Raw genomic sequence first — 14198 nt, 5'->3', positions numbered from 1 at the left:
CTGGCGCGGCCGCCCCCCGTCGGCCCGGCGGGCCCCTCGCCGCCGCCCCTCAGCCCCGCTCGGCGCGGGGTGTCTCCGGGCCCCCGGAGGAGCGGGCAGCCGTTGGCCGCCCCTCCACCACCTCCCTCAGGGGGTCGGGAGCCGTTAGCCGCCCCCCCAGGAGCGGGGAGCCGTTGGCCTCGGCGGCCGAGCGGGCGCAGGGGCTTCTCCCCGGCTGCGAGCGGGGAAGGAGGCTGAGGGTGGCTGTCACCTCACATAAACATCTCTGTCTGGATGGGCGCGTTCCTCCCGGGTTGGTCTGTACATTGAAGTTGAATAAAGCCTGGGTTGCGTCAGGTCAGAACATCTCTTAAGTTGTCTACTTTTTGAGGGGCGGGGGTGCGGAGGCGCGGGGGTGGGAGAGGCCTTGCGGAGCCGCGGGGAACTTGTGCGGCCCGGGGGGCTCGGCTCGGCGCGGCGAGCCCCGGCCGCGGCGGTGATCCCGAGCCTGGCGGCAGGGCCTTGTTTTCCTCTCGGCTGGGCTGGAGCGCTCCGGGAGCGAGGTGCTTGGAAGCTAGCGCAGTTCCTAGTTGGAGAGCAGCAGCGAGGTTTGCTTTATGGACTTGCACAGGAGGGCCTGGCAAAACAAACCCAAACCAAAACAAAAACACCAACCCACAAACCTGCTTAGAATCACAGAATCGTTTGGGTTGGAAGAGACCTTTAAAGATCATCGACTTCGGCCGTGATCTAACTCCACCAGGTCTGGTGCTAAAGCACGTCCCTCAGCACCACATCCCTGCTCGGAGCAACTCTTTCCAGGAGTTCCCTTTTCAAAATCCTCCTGTTGGCTTCAGTGAGCTTTAGAGCAGGATTTGATATTGTCTTGTTTCTTAGCATTTATTTCATTTTGTTTTGTCTGATTAAACTCTCCAGGTATTTTACGAAGGGAGTAAAGGGTGCCTTGAATTTACTGCTTTACCTGCTGCTGCTGCTGGATCTAGTTGACCAAAGTTTGTGCGGTTCAGTAGTGCTTTTGTTTGGCATCTCCTGGAGAACAGACGAGCCGCTCTATCCCTTACCTTTTAAAGTGATACCACAATGAAACTTCTGTTGCTCGAGCATGCACTGATATTCCTAGCTTCCCAGGGAGGATTTATTTACTCGTGCATAAGAGTTTTGGGGCCAGTAAGAGAGTGAGCAATTAGCTATATTTGCAAGGAGGAAAAAAAAAAAAGATGCTGAGAAACTTTAACTGGAGGAGAGTCTTAGACCTCCAACTAGTTAAGCGCAGAGGAATAAACGTTCAGAATTAATTTGCAGATAGAGGAAATTGTTCTCCTGCTAGACATTGAGCTGCTTGTGCTTGTGGTTATTTGTTAGGTTTGCTTCAGATCTCTTCCCCATAAAGATCACAATTGAACCCAAAAGGCTAGAGCTTCCATTTTCCGTGGAGGTAGGGGCTTTGCCTTCCTGCTGCACCAGTAGCCCGAGAGTCCCTAGAAAGGGGAAGCCAGCAACGTTGTACGACTCAGAGGGAGCAGCTTGGATTTGCTGACAATGAGCCTCTGACTTAAGGAAACCGCTCAATGCTCAGGATAGAGGTGACAGAGATTTCTTTGCAGAGTCTTATTTACTATTTTTCCGACCCAAAACCGGGCAGTAAATCAATCATCATCTGTAATTATGGCTGTAGTAATTACCTTGGGGGGGGGGGGGGGCAGGTTATCGTTCTTGGTGGCCTTTGTGCAAATCATCTTTTTCATTTCCCCTGCTTTTCTTTTTCCTCGAACCATGTCAGTTTTTCTGAGGGCGATTAATAATGTTGTGAAAGCAGCCTGCTTGTAAGAGCCCTGAAAAGGGCTTGATAACGTGATTCCTCTGCGAAGTTGGAGGGTGCTTGCGTGGACCTAGCATTTAAATCCACTGATAAGAGTCTGCCCATCAGTTATTATATCTTCATTCTGAGTGAACAAACAAAAGCTGTGAGTAAAAAAAGAAAAGAAAGAATAATAAAGGGGGGGGGGGGGGGGGGTAAAGAAAAAAGGAAGCTGCAAGGAGGATTTCAGCTGCACCTCCAATGCAGCCTTGATTGAAATGCCTCGTTTTTGTAAGTCTCGCTGATCTCGTCAGCACCAAGCAGAGTTTTGCCGTTTAAAAATGAGCACTATCTAAACACAGCTTCCCTGCAAACCTGCTCAGTGGCTGCAGGTAAATGAGTGGCTTTCAACTTGCCAGCGCTGCGCTGACATCCAGATAAAATACAGAGTTACAGGGTTACGTTTCCAGTTTGTCATGTACTTAGCAACCCTTTCTTGGAGGGGGGGGGGGTGGGTGGGTGAAGAGAGAAGAGATATTTTTGATATGTCTGTCACTTTTGATAACTTAATTTGAAACTTAGATCTTAGGGGAATACTGATAGGAGGCAGGTAAATACATTGAAACAAAATGACAATTGAGGTTTTGATGTCAAATGCATGAAACTAACGTTGATCGGAAACGGTGGGCGTTATGAACTTGCTAATGACTCAATTTAATCTATTTCTTCAAAATACACATTTCTTGTTATTTTTTAATTGCCCTGCTTTCTATTTTCTGTTTATTTTTGTCTTTTTTCTGTTTTTCCCCCCCCTTTTTTCTGGTGTTGGTTTCTTGCCAACTTTGACCTGCCCGTCCCCCAGCTCGTGGGGAGGATTTCGTCTCAGATTTGGACCTAGGAAGGAGGGTAAAAAAAAGCCATGACTAACATTCAGCAATCCCTTCACAATTTAAGAGTGGGGAAACCATCATTCCAAGGAAAAAAAAGGTTGTCATTGCTGTCTGTAAAAAGCAGTCTCTCTTACAAATATACCACGGGGTTGTAGTGGGGGGAGGGAAAAAAAAAAAGGAATCTCAAAAGGAGAGTAAATTATTTAACTTTCTGAAAACCTGTGACTTGAATATCTTGTTTGACTTTAGAGAGGAGGAATTAAAGTTCAGCTGCTGGCTTCTTTCAGGCAGAGGAGGGATCAGTTGCATCAAACTCATCAGTCCTGACCTATATTTCATTCTACTGATTAATTTATTCTATTTCCTTGCTTAGTTTCTGGGAGAGAGAGAGGGAGAGAAAAAAAAATATAAATTGAAAAATCTGTTGGGTCTGATTGACCTGATCACAATCACCCAACAGAGGCAGAGCGAGGGCGGCGGGAGAAAAGCAGGTGGGGAAGGCGAAGTCGGAGATCCGATACCTGTGTGTAAGCCCCAGAAGAGCCACGGTGCCTCTGAAAGGGTATTGAGGAAGGGCAATTGCTCTGACTCCTTAAACACCTCGCACCCAAGGGCACTGCTTTTCCAGGAGTCAAACTGTGCTGGATCCCCTCTGAGATCAGACAGCAGGGAAGGAGAGGAGAGCGGCTTGCTTGTGTCTTGTTTCACTTGGCCATTGGAATGGTAAATCATTTTTTTGTGATTTGACATCCTTTGTGGATATCACACGCAGGTTACTGACTGCCTCTTTCCCTTCCCTCCCTCCCTTTTCTGCTTTCTGGGCTTTTAGTTCTGGTAGTGCCTGAGGTTTTTCTTTTTGCCCTTACCGCCTGCTTTTGATGAGAAACTTTGTTTAGAAACAAAGTTAGGAAAATCTTGTCCCTTGGGAAGGAAGCCAGGTGTTTGTTGGTACAAACCTGCATGAAAACGTCCTCCTACTAAATGTTACACCCAGGCTTCTCCAAGCTGAACTGGAGTGGTATTCCTGATGCTAAAGTCACCCCTGAAAATGACTGAAATTGTAGGTATTGGATGAGCCAGCAGAAGGAAACTAGACCAGCCCCGTGTGCCTAATGGAAGTGCTGATCTCAGAAAGCAATTTCTCTTTGGAAAAAAAAAACCCAAACCCAAAACATAACAATACTTTGTTATTCCTTCAAAGCAATTCTTTCCTCGCTGTAATTTTGTATCCCATGTCCGACTGCAGAAATAAAATGCCTGAGTGTTGGCTCCTAGGAAGATGAGAAGGAAAAATTTATCGGCTAGCTTTTGCATCTCTGTGTTCTGCTTGCCGCAGGTTTGCCTCTTGAAATGTTTTGGCAAGCCCAGAGTGCCTCTTAAAAGTTGCTCCCTCCTTTTGAGCGAGCCTGGGTGCTCTTTCCATCCTGACCGTGTTTTCAGCTGCCGCTCAGTTGAGGCAGAGTCTTTGGCGGGCCGAGTGAATTGTGCCTCGTGTTTTAATTGTTGTCTTGTCGTAAACTTGAAGCTAAAGGCTGTTCCTTGTGCAGAGATGCAGGTGGGGTGGTGTAGTACCAGGGAAGGCAGAGCAGCAGTGCGTTGAAACAGAAATCATAATAGCAGCGGTGGCTCAGGGAGAATCTGATGTTTGCATCCCCGTTATGTTTCTGTGTACCTGTCAACTATTTGGATGTTTATGCTCAGCCCCAACCCACCCTGGCTTCTAAATTGCGTGAACTAGACTTGAAAGTCATTAGGTTGTCTGCTGATTAGCCTATAATCAATCCAGCACAAACAAAACCAGCAATTAGTATCGGCGTGAGTTCTGTGAACTTGACTGAAAGTTTCCCCCGCTGCCGGCCCAAAGAACCTCTTCCGAGCAGGCGTTTTCAGGAACTGTGTTATTTTGGCATCATTGTTTTATAGGGAGGGAAGAGGGGAAAAAAAAAAAGAGTAAAATTCATAAGATTCCATTTGGCCTGAAAAGCAAAAACATCTGTTTGATGCGTGAGTGGATTGCTGGCTTCTCTTTGGCCATCCAAAAAAGGGCAAAAATTAAGATACCGAACATGAAAGAGCCCACGAAGAAACCCCAAATTACAAAGAGGCTTTAAGATTAGCATCTTTTTATAATGCAGGCTATTTATAGTCTGCTCTTTTTGACTTGCCAAGGCATGCCAAGGCTTCTTCCTATATTAAAAAACAAGAAGAATCCCTAAACAACAAAACCGCCTCCAACCTGTAGGGTTGGCAGTACGTAGCGGTATTGTTGGTCTTGGTTAGCTGTAGGGTTACAGCGACGCTGCCCCCTAATTTTGTGGCTCTGTATGAGTAGTATTGACCATCACTTTCTGCTTAAGAGCAGGTACAGATACGAGGGAGCACCTAAAGATCTGCATCTAAAGAGCTTCTGGTTGCCCAGCTAGTTTATAAAGGTGAAACCCTGTGACAGAGATAATCTTTGAGAGGCTTGGCCGTGCCGCGTGTTTGGTTTGGTTTGATTTGATTTTCCTGAGTTGCTGTTAACTTGTGTAACAAGGGAAGCTGTCAGCATGGAAGCACTTATCTGACGTGTAGGATAACGTTATCCACCATGATCTAAGATGTCTTGAAAGGCTTTATGCTGCTCTCTTAATTCATTCAGCCTAATTTACAGCTGGTTTGGTAGCTCTCATTTCTTTGCTGCGAAGCACGACTCGGCGCTTTGAAACTCCCGCATTTTGGAGGAGCCTTCCTTTTGAATGATTGCAAATGAGGAAAGGATCTAGGAGAACTGTTTTGTTTTTTGGTTTTTTTTTTTTTTTAATGTAGACCATATGGATTCAGTGGTTTTTTTTTTCCTCCTGCAGAAAACACTGAAAATAAGATATTTGTAGTTGGTTTTTTTGGTGGGGGTTTTTTGATTAAGATATAGCGTAAATGCTGATACCCGAAGACAGACCTCTCAGCGTCTCTCCCTGACTGTATTTCACCATTTCCTGTAGTTCCTGTAGGGCTAACAGAGCTTAAATTCAATCCTAGGGAGGTGGGGTGGGGAAAAATGTACTATTTCCCTATAATCAGAACCACCTCATATTTACCTGTGGATCCCTGAAGGGGCAAGACGCAGATCTATGAAGAGCCGGACTTGTTTTATTAGGTGCTGGGAGAATGCACATAGACTAGTTTCATTTGGAAAAAGACCTCCAGGATCCTGTCTGTTTCCAAAGACATTCTGGAGTGTGTTGCTACGAAGCATTAAAGTTTTGCAGTTGCCTTCTTGACAGAAGTCAGGCAGCACAGGAGAAGCTTTTAAACACTTTAAAATCGTAATGCAACACTTGGCGTAGGATCCTGACAAAAGATGAATGTGCAAAAGCCAGAAGAAGCTGGGAGCTTTGGTGGGGTTTTTTTTCAACTGGAATTTTAGACAACTTGGGCTCTATTTCACCTCAAGTATGAGTAATTATGCTAGTTTAGCAATTATTAGAGATGAAAGAAATTCTGGTAGATATGAGGTCTCCTTAACTTCAGTAGCTTTGGTTTTAGCCAGGATAATGATCAAGGAGTAGTTAGCCGTATGCCTAGGGACTATGCTGTAGCAAAAGAGATAGGGCTGATCTTGGGGGTATCCTTATTACAACAATTTCTAATTAACATTTTTGTCCCTCTTATTCCACACACCCTCCTCCCCCCCAGAAAAACAAGAAAAAAAATGATATAAAAAGCCTATAATCTGTTCCATGTCCTTCTGTGCGCACAATTGCCCTCTTCCAGTGGATTTTTAAACCAGCACCACTGGCCTCTGTATCGACAGTACCAGTTAACACTGGTCACATTCCCTCCCCGCCCTCTTTCACATTCCTTCACATTCAAACACTTTTTTTCCCCCCTTCTCTAACACATAATTATCAAGAAAATTATGCAGAGGATTTCCCCCTCCCCCCCCCACCCCCCCTCCTTTTTCCTGGGTTTAGTCTATCAGAAGGTTATCCATGCTCTGCTGGGTGCATGGTTGAGCCTGTTAGAGTTTCCTTGAGCTGGAGTGATGCGGTTGATGCTATGCTACAACTTTGCTGTGTTGCAGCTGGATCTGTGTAAAGTGTGCTCAGAAGGGTTGGGGGCTCATTACTTAGCCATTCTGCACAATTAATGCCCAGTGAGAGGTTAGGTTTGGGGGAGATGTGTTTTCACCCTCCTTTTGTTACGACAGGAGCAAGCCAGAGGGGTGTTTGTTGAGTAGTGATTCATCTGATACTTTCACTTTTAAAAATAGGTGCAATTAGGTGCAATTTGTCTTTTTAAGGGTAGGATTCTTAGTTCTTCAGAGTCTGTTAAAGTCATTTATGTATCTGTTGGTGTAGTGACTCCCCCTTCCTTCTTCCTTTATGTGATACTCTTCCTATAGTTCTTTAAAAGGAAAGTGTCAGTAACTAGAGGTGCAAACACCTCTTGTCATTAGTTAATCAAAGGAGAGTGTTAGTAACCAGTTAGTTACCCTTCTTCAAACACCACTAATCATTAGTTAATCAAAAGAAAGTGCCAGTATCTAGTTAGTTACCCTTCTTCAAACAGCACCAGTCATTAGTGAATCACAATAAAGTGTCAGTAACTAGTGAGCCTTCTTCAAACACTCACTAGTCATTAGTTAATCAAAAGAAAGTGCCAACAACTAGTGAGCCTTCTTCAAACACTCATTAGTCATTAGTTAATCACAATAAAGTGTCAGTAACTAGTTAGCCTTCAAACACTCACTAGTCGTTAGTTAATCACAATAAAGTGTCAGTAACTAGTGAGCCTTCTTCAAACACTCACTAGTCATTAGTTAATCACAATAAAGTGTCAGTAACTAGTGAGCCTTCTTCAAACACTCACTAGTCATTAGTTAATCACAATAATGTGTCAGTAACTAGTGAGCCTTCTTCAAACACTCACTAGTTATTAGTTAATCACAATAAAGTGTCAGTAACTAGTGAGCCTTCTTCAAACACTCACTAGTCATTAGTTAATCAAAAGAAAGTGCCAACAACTAGTGAGCCTTCTTCAAACACTCACTAGTCATTAGTTAATGAAGCAAAACACCTTTTTTTGCCCCGAGGAGGAATGGTCAGGATGTTGACAGTGAGAGTGGTGGTGTTTCCCCTCCTTCCCAAACAATAACCTGGAAGAGGAATGCTGTCCTCAGCAAAAGGAAGTGCATAGTTCCTCTCCTGTTTCTGGGGCAGACACTCAGGATTGTGGCCCAGGGCAGCCTGCTCTAGTTGAGAGGTGTCCCTGCTGACTGCATGAGGGCTGGACAAGATGACCTTTGAGGGTATCTTCCAAGCCAGTGTGTGGAAGACTGAGAGCCGGTTGAAGTCCAAATGTGCTGGTTAACTGCATGCTGGAAAGAGCTGGTTAGCAGCACGTTTAAATCTGAATGTGCTGGTTAACTGCATGCTGGAAAGAGCTGGTTAGCAGCATGTTTAAATCTGAATGTGCTGGTTAACTGCATGTTGAAAAGAGCTGGTTAGCAGCACGTTTAAATCTGAATGTGCTGGTTAACTCCATGCTGAAACAAGCTGGTTAGCAGCATGTTTAAATCTGAACGTGCTGGTTAACTGCACGTTGAAAAGAGCTGGTTAGCAGCATGTTTAAATCTGAATGTGCTGGTTAACTGCATGTTGAAAAGAGCTGGTTAGCAGCACGTTTAAATCTGAATGTGCTGGTTAACTGCATGTTGAAACGAGCTGGTTAGCAGCACGTTTAAATCTGAATGTGCTGGTTAACTGCATGCTGAAACGAGCTGGTTAGCAGCATGTTTAAATCTGAATGTGCTGGTTAACTGCACATTGAAAAGAGCTGGTTAGCAGCATGTTTAAATCTGAATGTGCTGGTTAACTGCATGCTGAAACGAGCTGGTTAGCAGCATGTTTAAATCTGAATGTGCTGGTTAACTGCATATTTAAGTTGAAATGTGCTGGTTAGCTGCACAATAGGTGACTGTTGTGTACAGCCCCTGAAGCCCTACTATTACTAGGTTGTGTTTTGCTAGGAAAATGGTTTTCAAACAATGAATGATGTGATAATTCATCAATTCTTCTTTTTTTGTTGTTGTTGGTTTTGTTGTGGTGTTTTTATGTTCACTTTTTTAGGTAACCTATCAAGTTCAGCTGCCATTATTGACTCATTACCTTCTTGAAAGGAACTTTGCAAACAAAAATAAAATGCCTGCTGTGCTGCTGGGCTGGATGATGTGATGCAGGGAGGCAGTGTCCTTGGGAAGACCAGGCTGTGCTTTGATCAACAGAACTTTCCCTGGCACTGCATTAGGGTGGCTGGGTTGTTTTGATTGGTTTTTGTTTGGTGGTTTTGGTTTGTTTTGGGTTTGTTGGTTTTTTTTTTCTGCCAGACAGGGTCAAGTGAATTTCTAACTTTGATAGTGGCAGTAGGGAGGAGTAGGGGGTGGGGAAGTTAATTATTTTCCACCTCCAAAGAATACAATTATGAGGAAGGAACTTTCTGATTCAGTGGTTCCAGGACAACAGGATGTCAAGATCCATGCCTGATGTGACATTTTCATTCTGAAGATGGGAGGAGGCAGTGGGTCTGTGCATGCAACCGCTGGGGAGGGCTTGAGTTACCTGACTTGGAAAGAGCTGGAGCACAGGGAAAGGTTTGGTTTGTGGTTTCTGGGGAATCTGCTGAGCAGAAGACTCACTCACCAATCTGAAGTGTACATCAGTGCAGAAAGATCAGACAACTCTAAGGCTAGGGCCAAACCAAAAGGGTTTGTGTGCTGCAAGGTGCTAGTGCTGCCCTGCTTGGTTCACAGGTGCCTGGTTACTTACTGGAGCAGTCACCTTGCACCAGGCTGCCTGAACACAGTGAGTTTTATGAGGAATGGCTGAGGGAACTGGGGCTGTTTAGTCTGGAGAAGAGGAGGCTGAGGGAAGACCTCATTGCCCTTTACAAGTACCACAAAGGAGGGTGGAGTAAGGTGGGGGTTGGCCTCTTCTCACATGGAACAAGAGACAGGACAAGAGGAAACAGGCTCAAGTTGTGCCAGGGGAGGTTCAGGTTGGCTATTGGGAAACATTTCTTCACAGAAGGGGTTCTCAGGCACTGGAATAGGCTGTCCAGGGAGATGGTGAAGCCACCATTTCTGGAAGTATTTAAAAGATGTGTGGGTGTGGTGCTGAGGGATGTGGTGTAGTGGTGGTGGTGGGATTGGGAGCTCTAGGGCAGCAGTTGGACTTGATGACCTCAAAGGTCTCTTCCAACCTCAACAGCCCTATGGTTCTATGACTAAATGCATGTAACTCATAAGTGGGTTAGGGGGGTTATGAATGTTGTTGGGTAGGAAGTGCCTTGAGGAGACAGTATGAAAATCTTAGCAAGAATGGTGTGTCTTAGCTCCTCCCTGGGTCCAGATTTTGGATACCCAATGGCAGTCATCTGCTCCAGCTCTTTGAGGGTAAGGGACAGGTTGCAACTTTCCACTCAGATTAGGAGGAACTGAGGGGTTCTGCTCCTTCTTCCTCTCTCCTTTACTGAAGAGGGAAAGTTACTTGCTCTGCTAGGATGTGAGATGCAGGGGTTCTGTCCTGTGCTTTGTCCAAGGGTGTCTGAACCTGTATCTGACAGGGGCTACATCAGTCATTACACGGCAGCACATTGTGCTGTGAGTGTGAGTTGCCCTTTTCTTTTTGTTAATGACATTTCCTGTATCAAAAAGTGTTGGACAAGAGGGTGAGGAAGAATGCTGATACACAAGACTCATAGCTGGAAGAGCTTGAGCAGCAGTGGAGACAGGGAAGACCTGAGTCCTGGTCTGCAGAGTACTCAAAAGCAATCTTATTTCTGATGAATGAGTGAATTAGAACTGGAGCCCATGTGTCCTGTGAAGCATGTGGGTGCCCTAGCCACAGGGACAAGGTATGATCTTAATTCTTGCACCTCAAGTCTGAGGGTGAAGCTCATGACATGAGTACAGATCCTCCTGACAGAGAAGAGGGTTGAGCTGGTGCCACCCACATCCTGGGTGAGTGATCTCAGCAGTGGATGTGGGCAAGGGGGGGAAAGGAAGAGGTATTTTGACTCATGCATTTTCTGCCAGCAGCTTGTAGCAACCAGGAAAGGGAATGTAAACCCTCAAGAACCAGCCCACAGCACTGCCCAGAGCCAGGGCAGGCAGGAGAATATCTGCTCCTCCACTGACCAGCTGTGGTGGGGCTCTGGTTGGATTGCAGCATGGAACTGCACAGCACTGAGAAAGCCTGGGTGATAAAACTGTGGCTAATGCCTGCCCTGGGTGGCACCTGAGCACAACTTGTGGCAACTGTCTTGCAGTGTCCCCTCTCTAGCTTTGGGGCTGTGTGGATGCACACCACAGTGTTGTTCTGCATGAGACAAAGTCATCTAGGAGAGAGCAGAGAGTCTGAAAGGATCAGAAGGAAGCTCTGGAAGCGCTGGTACGCCATAGATGGAGAGCTGTGGTAAATCAGGGATAATCTCAGTTGAAAGGAGGTGTGGTGGGGTTTTTTGCCTCAGATAAATGTAGGTCTTTGGGTAATAGAGCTAAAAGCAGGCAGCTGTATTTTGTTTTGGTGTTGGAATGGTGTCAGACAGCCCAAACACCTCAATTTAAGTGCCTCATTTTAGACACATAAATAAATGACTTAACTTTCAAAGGCAATGATCATCTACAGTAACCTTTACTGGAGGTCCTCATGGCCCTTTCTTTCATCAGCTGTCTTCAGGCTTGTGTAATGGTTACTTTGAGGCTCTGTGATCCATGAGTCAGTTTGATTCAAGTTGCTCTCACTTGCTGAGTTGAGGCTTTTGTAGACAGTGTTTAATGAATTTCCTGTTTTCTAAGCATAGTTGAAAATACAGGTCTGTAGGAGTGCCAGAAATTCTTAGCTGTGTCCCTCAGCGAGAGTAAGAAAGCTTAGGTGGTACAGAGCTGCCCTGTACTGAGAAGAGTCACTCTGAAGGCATTTGTGTTGGATACTGTGTTTGCTAATTAGCCTTAAAATTTATCTTAGCCTCCTAACTTCTGCTTTGCCTCAAAATGGACTGGATTGGATTCTTATCATCAGAGGGCTGAAGCATCTCCCCTGTGGGGACAGGATGTGAGAGTTGGGGCTGTTCAGCCTGGAGAAGAGAAGGCTCTGGGGAGATCTTAGAGCAGCCTTCCAGTACCTGAAGGGGGCTACAGGAGAGCTGGGGAGGGACTTCTGGCAAGGGCTGGGAGTGACAGGATGAGGGACAATGGCTTTGAGCTGGAAGAGGGGAGACTGAGACTACAGATTAGGAAGACATTCTTTAGAGTGAGGGTGGTGAGACACTGGAAGAGGTTGCCCAGGGAGGTTGTTGATGCCCCCTTGCTGGAGGCATCCAAAGCTAGGTTGGATGAGGCCTTGAGCAGCCTGGGAGGTGTCCCTGCCCATGGCAGGGAGCTGGAACTGGATGAGCTTTTAGGTCCCTTCCAACCCAAACCATTCTGTGGTTCTGTGGATGCCCTCAGTCCCATTGCTAGGAATGGAAGTGGAGTACTTCAGGGTGGGGCAGCAGGACAGCTGAAAGTCCTGACCCTGCTACTGAGATTGACTCCCAGAGAGATTCCCTCTTGCTTTGCTAATTCTTGCCATGGTCCTCAGTTTGACTCCGAGATCCATTATAGTCTGGTACATGGCATGAGAGAGAGAGTCTTAGGGATGTCTGAGAGTTACCTGAGGTTTCTAAAAAGCTTTAGGACTCTGTGGAGAAAAGTACTTTGAGAAATAGATTGCACTCTTCTGTGTAATACATTATTAGATACTGATCCCATCCAGAGAGGTCTGGCCACGCTGGATCGATGGGCCAAGGGCAGTTGTGTGAGGTTCAACAGTGCTAAGTGCTGGGTCCTGCACCTGGGTCACAACAACCCCAGGAATGCTCCAGGCTTGGGGCAGAGTGGCTGGAAACTGCCCTGCAGAGAGCTGGGCAACAACACCTCAGGGTGGTGGTCAACAGCCAGCTGAAACATGAGCCCCTGTGTGGCAAGTGGCCAAGGGGGCCACCAGCATCCTGGCCTGGATCAGCAGCAGTGTGGCCAGCAGGAGCAGGGCAGGGATTGTTCCCCTGGATTCAGCACTGGTGAAGCCACACCTTGAGGACTGGGTTCAGTTTTGTGCCCCTCACTCCAAGAAGGACATTGAGGGGCTGGAGCTGCACCAGAGAAGGTCTGTGAAAGACAGGAGACAGTCTGGCCTCAGATTGCACCAGGGGAGGTTTAGGGTGGATAGGAGAAGAAACTTGTTCCCTGAAAGGGTTCTCAAAGACAGGAGCAGGCTGCCCAGGGTAGGTGATTGATTGCCCATTCCTGGAGGTGTTTCAGAGAGGCAGAGATGTGGTGCTGAGGGCCGTGGTTTAGCTCCAGACTGGTAGAGTTAGAGAATAGTTGGACTGTGATGGTCATAAAGATCTTTTCCAACCAAAATGATTTCATGATTCCATGACTCTTGGTTTGCTGTAAATACAAAAAGCTGAGTATATATCCATGTGGCTTAACCTTGTTACAAGAGGCACAATGAGGGAGGAAAAGGTAACAGTCAGGGCAGGATTCATTAATCTGCTGCTTCAGGTATCCAGAAGGAGAGATTCCTCCTCACCCTTAGCTTGGGGGTTTGTGTGGAGCTCTCCCTCAGCTGCAGGAAGGAGCATGCCCTGGCTTCTCTGCACATAATGTTCTGTAAGGCTGGACATCCTTGGGCTGTCACATTTGGACACTCTCATCCCTGAGATCAAGGGCTGGAAGAGTATCCAAAGGATTTCTTCAGCGTAATTTCTTTCCACTTTAGTGTATTTATTACTTTGCTGTTTATGTGCTGCCTAGGAAAGTATTTTAGTGGAGTGGAAGAATAATATTTTCCAACAACTGCAGTTTAATTGGGAACTTTTTAATTCAGCCTTTCTACAAGAAGAACATTAGGGGGAGAGAAAATTCCCAAGCTCAGTTGTGGGCTACACTAAAGAGAGGAGTAAAGCAAACATGAAGGCTTTGTCCTATGGAAAGAGCAAGCGGCAGAATGCTTTAGAGAAGGGGAATCTTTAAAGGAAGGTAATGATTTCCAGTAGCAAGGGAATACTGCTACAGTGCTGGAGGAGGGTAGGAGCAAGGAGAGGGGTGTGTGGAGAGCCAACCAGAAACACAAATATTCATGTGTATGAGGAATTGTTGGTGTGGGTTTTCTCCTGTACAGCTGTGGCCACACAGAACTAACTTCCAGTGGAGTCCTGGAGTGGGGATTTTTGACAGGTTGATGTGCAGATACATTTCTTCTCCCACTGAAGTTGGTGGGGGCTTGGATGTTTGGGAGCCAAAATGAGAGTGGGTTTTCTGTCTGGTAGATGTGTACTGGTGCGAGGTGAAGCTGTGCAGCAAACACTGCTTTTGCAGTAGTTCTGAACTTTGATGAATGCCAGTTACCTTCAAAGCCATTATGAGGCATCCTGAAATCATAAAATCATGGAATTGTGGTGGTTGGAAACTTTAAGATCACAGAGTC

The 14198-nt window shown here is 46.1% G+C and overlaps 1 protein-coding gene across 10 annotated transcripts in view; it reads left to right on the top strand.

The window, feature by feature from the left end:
* Nucleotides 1-14198, top strand: part of ZNF521 (zinc finger protein 521) — a 339396-nt gene that overhangs the window by 2758 nt on the left and 322440 nt on the right. For 2 of the 10 annotated variants that reach the window (XM_068158734.1, XM_068158733.1), the window contains exon 1: nucleotides 164-336. The exons of the other annotated variants lie outside the window; for them this stretch is intronic. The gene's annotated coding sequence lies outside the window, so the exon portion shown is untranslated. Of the gene's footprint in view, nucleotides 1-163; nucleotides 337-14198 lie in introns of those variants that run through there. 10 annotated transcript variants of the gene reach the window in all.

This window comes from Melanerpes formicivorus, unplaced genomic scaffold (genome assembly GCF_026170545.1).
Source record: "Melanerpes formicivorus ecotype bairdi unplaced genomic scaffold, bMelFor1.0.p_v2 SCAF_42, whole genome shotgun sequence".
NCBI classification, from domain to species: Eukaryota; Metazoa; Chordata; class Aves; order Piciformes; family Picidae; genus Melanerpes; species Melanerpes formicivorus.
Note: the sequence above shows the minus strand (reverse complement) of the source record. Positions and strands in the feature narration are given on the sequence as shown.